Source organism: Coffea arabica, chromosome 3e (assembly GCF_036785885.1).
Source record: "Coffea arabica cultivar ET-39 chromosome 3e, Coffea Arabica ET-39 HiFi, whole genome shotgun sequence".
NCBI lineage: Eukaryota > Viridiplantae > Streptophyta > Magnoliopsida > Gentianales > Rubiaceae > Coffea > Coffea arabica.
In genome coordinates, this window is record NC_092315.1 from 45785790 (window position 1) to 45793314 (window position 7525).

At 38.7% G+C, this 7525-nt stretch overlaps 1 long non-coding RNA gene, 1 other non-coding gene and 1 pseudogene across 2 annotated transcripts; all 3 read right to left on the reverse strand.

Annotated features, from left to right (window-relative positions):
• Positions 1–1271: 1271 nt before the first annotated feature.
• Positions 1272–3529, reverse strand: LOC113737708 (transcription factor MAMYB-like; annotated as a pseudogene).
• Positions 3530–3563: 34 nt separating this feature from the next.
• Positions 3564–4211, reverse strand: LOC113737709 (uncharacterized). The gene is made up of 3 exons (XR_011842321.1): positions 4047–4211; positions 3797–3877; positions 3564–3673 (listed from the first exon to the last, which is right to left on the reverse strand). It is a non-coding gene; the product is annotated as an uncharacterized lncRNA (long non-coding RNA).
• Positions 4212–7008: 2797 nt separating this feature from the next.
• Positions 7009–7115, reverse strand: LOC113738339 (small nucleolar RNA R71). The gene has a single exon (XR_003460124.1). It is a non-coding gene; the product is annotated as a small nucleolar RNA R71 (small nucleolar RNA).
• Positions 7116–7525: the final 410 nt, after the last annotated feature.

Consider the following 7525-nt stretch of genomic DNA (forward strand, 5'->3'; position numbering starts at 1 on the left):
ATGCTCTATTTCAGTAAAAGTTTTTTAACTGCCACTTAAAGATTCATACCAACTTGCTGATCTTGAAAACTATTTCTTGGTATATAAGAACTTAACAATCCAAACCAGTGATCTCAAGGTATTTACTGGTAATTTCTCCAATTCATTTGTTGAGTGAAAGATGCTTATTGGCACTCTATCTGACTCAATAACAAATGGTTCTTACGCCAACACAACACTGGCAATTAACTCAACAAGAGTCACTAAAAGTTATGCCTATCATCTTACTCTATAAAATGTATTTTCCATATGAAAATCATTCGTGAATACAGACATCCACTAACTCCATCTGACGCATTAGTTATTGGCTCCTTGCACTATAACTGACACTCACAACTAAGACTAAGCTTACAAGGTCTCTTGATATCTGAAAGAGTCCAGTTACAGTTCAATGTAGTTTCATATCAAAATCATTCTTCAAAAAAGCCCCATTCAAAATACTATCTAACAGCATTTTAAAGCTTCATCTAAATGCTTTCTATGATATTGCATGTAACTGTTTAAGGGAGTATGTTGACTGTATCTTAGTATCTAATATCTAACAGCATCTTGTGTCATTGCTTCATTTATTGGTGCTTCTAGCTTCCAGTTACATTGATTCACATTATGTGCATCCATGCTATCACTTAGCTTGTACCTTCAAGGAATTATATCCACAGAAAAAAAATTTTTTTTAAAAAGTAGATAAACAGTTTCCACACAGATTAAGTATATTCACAACAATTTATGCATTCTGCAACGGACTCAATTAAGTAGTTTTAGCACACTTAAAATTGAGTAAGATCAGCACTCATACAAACCATCCCATAGTTCACCTTCTTCTTCTTCTTCTTCTTCTTTTCTTTTGTTTTTACCCATCCCTTCACCCTTCCCACCTCCAATTGTCATGCCCAAAATTTGAACCCTAAACCTCTCAGTGGGAAGTATTATAAGAGCCCTCCCCTGCCCCATTGTTTCGTTCATTTCATCCTTCAATCTGCACAATAATGCTCTGAACTTATTGCATGATGCATTTACATTTTATAGCAAGACACTAGGTCAAATCCCCAGAATTACTATGTCGCATGCCAGTTTGAAAAGCTCCCACGAAATGGCCACAGCATCATTTCCTAGAGGAATATCACAACTTCAGCATCGAACATCGAACCCATCATTGGACAGACCACATGAACAGTCGAGAAAGACCTCTTATCAACTCAAACAAGTAAGTTGCAAGACAGACACTAAGATCATTTGTGAACAGTAAAATATAACTTTATTGATAACACATTGATTCATACAAATAACAAGATTCCAATGAATATCCAAAAATTAATAACTTATCAACACTCTCGTCTACCATTAAACGTATGGGTAACAGGTTTCTAGAATGGACTCAAATCCAGCGTTGAAAGAGTATTCATCAATCTCTATCCTTAAAATTTTTAAAGTGTATCACTCTGTAATACAAAATTTTTACCTTCTCAAGGCAGTCAGAATTCGATTGCCACTCTCTCATTTAAGCCTCGCTAGAACCAGCCTTAGAACTGCTGAAATCCTTCTTCAATTCTGCCACTCTTTTCATACAAGCCGGCTTCGTTTTCCCCGGCACTGCAGCTGCAATCTTCTCCCACCTCATTGCTACATCCTTAGGAAAGGCTTTTAGAGCATTAAGCAATGCTAAATCCTCCCCAGCACTCCATCCACTACTGTCTCCCTTCGCTTCAACGCTCTGCAATCCTCCAACATGACTCTCATTTCCCCCCTCGATTCGCCTATCCATTGGCTTCCTATCCTTCAAAAACTTCTTATAACTATCCTCGTCACTCACTTTTTTTCCCCCATTTCCTTTGATCTCTTTATCACACTCTCTACGCTATGCCTGCCCTTAAAACCCTCAGTTACCGCCTCCCAACGTCCTGGCTTCCCTACCGGATGCTTCCCCATCAACTTCTTCAACAACTCATCATCCCCTGCATCCCACTGCACCTCCTCATTCACAACCTTCCCCCCGCTCTTCTCAAATTTTGCAACCGACCCATTTCCATTCACCGATAACCCATTTTGTTCCACCGCTTCCCAGCTGTAATCCGGCCTGGTCGACCCGGATCCATTTCCTGACCCGTCATGTTTCCTTGTAGATTTTACTGACCTTTTACCTCTTCTTTTGCTAACCTCATCAGATATTTCGGTTTCCTTCGTGGGTTCCGGTGGGGGCGGGCCAAGGCCGACCCGGATGTCACCGGCCGTGAGGGAGAGGGGAGCAAATGGGCCGATGAGGAGGGAAAGGGAAACAGAGAACCATGTGAAGAGGGATTGGAAGGGATCTGAGGTGAAGTAAATGTGGTTAAAAATGTGGTTAAAAAAATGTGTTGATGATGCAAGTAAATAAAATTTGACAAATAAGTGCTATCTTTACAAACTATAAAACATTCTAAACCTTTTGAATGAAGGATGAAGTCATGTAAAAAAGAGAACGTGAAAATTTGTTATTCTCTTCATAACTCGCTAAAATAGAGCAAGGACTAAAATTGAAACTCAATAGAGAGTAAAAAACGGTATGTCACAAATATGCCATGATATATAAGAAAAGAAACTGTTGGTTTACTGTTGAAATGCTGCTTATCATGTCAATACCTGCAAATGTTCAGTAGCCTTTATGAAGAGGCCTGCCAAGCTAACTTCAAAATTTCTGATCCTTGTATCAGTTGAAAAACATAATATTGAACTTAGAATTTCATAACCAACAGATCATGGATTCTTCATACATCCACAATATACATACTTTCAAAAACTTAATATGGCATCCACAATCCACAGTTGTGAAAATTTCAGCAAGTTTTGTACATTCAGTCCTTTACTCCCAATCCACTATTAAGTAACCATCCAAGAGTGACAATACATGAAACCTGTAATTAAGCAAAATTAACCAATGCTAACAATCTCTTTTCGCAAAAATAAGAAACAGCATCTTGTTTTTGTACTTATTTTGGGAGAGGAAGGGATAAATGTTCCATCTGAGAGAATGCCTATGTAAATCAGAGACTACTACCCAAATGCATGTAGTATCAAACCAGTAAAAGCTATTTATTCCCTGAGCTTCAGGCACCCTGCAAGGCACAACATGGTCTGCATCAGCTGAGTAGGATAACAGATAAGATGTGGCATTAAAAACTTTTAAGAGCATGAGTAGTTCAGTCAACTCATAATTTTCAAGGCAAGTAAAACTATAGTTGTACAATCCAATGCAGAGTTCTCTTTACTTTGTTTTCAGGGGAAAAAGAAAAGAAAAAGCCAAATCAACCTTGTAACAGGTAAAAGATTGTATATTTCCAATGTCATAGTCATTTAATCACCAATTTCACTTCAATAAATTCCATATCTAGTTTTTACCTGTTCATTTGCTGCGGAGAAAATGGTTTTGACTGATTCAAAAACATCTTCAACAGGCCTTGCAGCGTCCACCTGCCAATTGAGAACTTGGTTGTTGCTGCTGCTGGAACCAAGTCATTTGTTCATAAACTCATGAAGATGAAATATTGCTTACCTTCCGTACCTTCCCCTTTGAAGCATAATAATTAACCGGAGGCAGAGTGGACTCTTGAAAAACTCGAAAGCGTTTCTTTATTGTTTCAATGTTATCATCTTCTCTTCCCTAAGATTTTGGGTGCAAGTCAAATGCGATCCTTTCTTTGTCCACAATAAGGAAGAAACCTACATTTGTAAAAGCACTAAACAGAAACCATGAGCATGTCAACTTGGCTTACACAAACCTAACCTGGTTTCAGGATAGAAGGCGCTTTGTCATCTCCACTTCTGGACAATCAAGAAACAGTATGAAATCTGGTTCAATCTTTGTCTACAGAAAAGAAGAGTTGAATTTGAAGTCAATCTTTTAAGTGTGGCTTTGACAAAGTGATGGTTTTGTCAGAAGCCCAGTACACTGGGATTAGGTGAATACAAGTTTAAGTTGGAAGGAGGATGCATTGTGTTCAAAACTCAAACTTTCAGTTGAAAAACATACATACAAGTTTCTCAAACGTTCTAACATTCTCTTCATCTCTGGGGAAGCCATCAAGAAGAAATTTGTCATTGTCAGTTTCTTGCATAGCTTTTTGAATAAGCCTAACCGTTATATCAGATAAAACTGAGTTTTCCCTCATTCATCATGTTCCGGATCATGGTGGTGCAGAATCAATAAGGACATGATGACAGTATGAAGCAGAGAGTAAGAACTATTCCAACCATAACCATAATCTCACAAAAATTCTACATCAGATCCATTTCTGCTACATAATATCATGCCAATGTTGTATAGTCAATACCACGGAATCAAACATTGTTCAACTGATACTTCGTGCTCAATATTCTGAGAAATAAAACTGTAAGACCAATAAATGAAGGGAAAAGCAAGAGTATATACCCATGCTCTGAGCCAGCTTTGATTTCTTTCCTGAGAAGATCACTGGAACTAAGGTGGCTATAACCAAATTGTTCAACAATTTTGGCACACTGAGTGCCTTTTCCACTTCCTGGACCACCTGTTAGATGCATAATCCAAAGCCATCCCACTGTAAGAAAGAATAAAAGAAGTGATACAAGTATATTGAGAAAGGTCACAGATTGACAATTACAAGGTCAGAAACACTTAAATTATTGATCAAAAGGAAAACCATATTCATGTGAGTTTGTTAGGGTTATTGCAAAGGAAAATTGAAGAGAAAAGGCAAAAGAAACTCGGATGCTGACACATAGGTGGATGTGTATGGTTACTGAACTTGGCAACCAAATATCTTAAAACAAAAACAGGTCTTTAATTAACAACTTCAGGTGCCATGACAATGAAACACAGCCAAATCAAGGAATGAAAAAAAAATACTTTCTTTTATGCCAAATAGAGGGTTTCAGAACAGGACGGAGCAACTAAAACTCGTTCACTCAACTAAGCCAAAGGAACTATGATAGGGCAGTATTTGAAAGTAATTTTATTATTAATTTCCCCTTTTAGCCCTGCTATTTATTGTGTTAATTGGTGATATCTACTTATATTTGGTATCTGGACTTAATTTCAGGAATGAAACAGAAAACTACCAAAAAGTAGGGACTTTATAGAGAAAATGGAGATTTCTAAGGGTTTCAACCCTTGGGCCCTTGAATTGGTGGGGGACCACAAAGCTAGTGAAAGATATTTAGTCATTTGGGGCTCCTCAAAGAAAGCAACGTAGAGAGACTTGGAACAAGAAACAATTTGGAGACTTTGTCCACATGTGTGGGGACCACCTAGATAGCTTTTAGTCATCTCTCTTTTGGTTCTTTAAAAGGGGACAACGTACAGAAGCAAAGGACGGCTTGAGTTTCAGCTTTTAGTTCAGTTTTTAGTTTTCTTTCTTTTCTCTCTGACTGGCCTCTGACACACGCCAGGTGTTTGACAATATTCCCCAACGGGGAAACATCTTTTATTCCTTGCTTTCTAGCAAAAAGGCAATGCCGTTGCAATCATTTAATTCGTGTGGTGATTTAATTATGCGGCGTGGCTAAGTATTCAATCTAGTCAAGGGTCAACTCGACGGTGCAGTCCCGAAATTTGTGAGATCTAATTAGTTTTCACGTGTTTCTCAATTTATTAATATTTGCATGCTGTGTGCTTGAGTTCTCATGGGATTTATTTATTAATTGGATGTCAGGGGCCCGATGTTCAATGTGATTTATTAATCTCGTGCCAATTTAGTCAATTAAATCCGTAATTGTTTGATTGATTAATATGAGTGGCAACTGGTGTGTTTACACATCAAGGGAGCATGCAATCTAATTTAAATAACCCTCGTAGCGTGTTATTGATTAGGGCTAGGTTTTTCTAGTTGTTAATGCAATTGGGAAATTAATTCCTATGGTCGTACCTAGGAGTATTTTCTGATTAGGGGTAATCAACGGTCGTACCTTGGTTATCAATAAATTAAGGAAAAATTGGTCGTCAGACTTCGTCAACGACTATAACTAGCCTATTAATACATTAAGTGAACCTCTCTTGCATCAATGATCGGATAATTGGACTGTGCCTGAGTAGTTGTATCATTGGCTAGAATTTATATATTCTTGATTTAATTCCTTTTTTATATTCGTACTAGTTAATTATTTGTTCCAGTGAACTATTTAATTGTTTTTAGTTTAACTCCGATAAAATCCCCCTTATTCCAATTGGAATTTTAAAAGAAACAAATATCACCAGTCCCTGTGGATTCGACCCTGCTTATCACTGTCTACAGAAGTTATATTTTGCTTGAGCAGGTATTTATTATTGCACAGGTTCGGCACCTGTCAATTTTTGGCGCCGTTGCCGGGGACTGGCGTTATTTATTTGTTCCTTTTTAAATCTAATTTGTTTTTGTTTGCTTTCTTTCTTTCTGTCTGGTATTTTTCTAGTTTATGACTCGTTCTTCTCGTACAGGGGACTTAATTTTTGACCCTGAAGTAGAGAAGACTGCACGCCGAACTAGGAAAGAGACTAGACAGCTCAGAGAGGAGCAACCCAGTGGTGCACCTCAAGGACTGGACCCGGAGGTGGAATCGTTAAATCTGCATAGTGATCACTCGAGTGATTCAGACCAGGAGGAAGTCACCATGGCAAATGCACGAACAATACGGGAGTTGGCTGCTCCAAACTTGACCCAACAACCTCTCTGCATAACTTTCCCTCGCCTTAGTGAGAATGCAGCTTTTGAATTAAGACCTGGTCTAATATATTTGTTGCCTACTTTTCATGGTCTGTCAGGTGAGAAACCCCACAAACACATGCAGGAATTTGATGTGGTGTGTTCGAGTATGAAGCCTTCGGGAGTAACTGATGAACAAATTAAGTTAAGGGCCTTCCATTTTTCTCTCAAGGATGCGGCAAAGGACTGGTTATACTGTCTACCTGCAGGCATAATCACCACGTGGCCAGAGATGCAGAAAAATTTTTTTGAAAAATATTTCCCTGCGTCCAGAGCTGCTAGTTTGCGAAAGGAAATATGTGGCATCAAACAATTTCATGGGGAATCCTTGTATGAATATTGGGAGAGGTTCACCAGGCTGCGCACCCGATGCCCTCAACACCAAATAAGTGATCAACTGCTGATTCAGTACTTCTACGAGGGGCTACTGATGAACGATAGAAATATCATTGATGCAGCAAGTGGAGGTGCACTGGTAAATAAGACTACACAAGAGGCTTGAGAACTAATCGAGCGAATGGCAGAAAACTGCCAGCAGTTTGGTACAAGAGAAGATGTTCCTACGAGAAAGGTCAACGAGGTAAGCTCATCTTCCATTCAACAGCAGTTATCTGAATTAACCTCATTTGTTCGACAGATAGCTGTAGGAAATGCACAGCAGGCCAAAGTGTGTGGAATTTGTACAAACATTGGTCATACCACTGACTCGTGCCCACAGTTACAAGAGGAGGGAATTGAGCAAGCAAACATGGCTGGTAACATGCCCATGCCACGTAGACAGTATGACCCCTATTCCA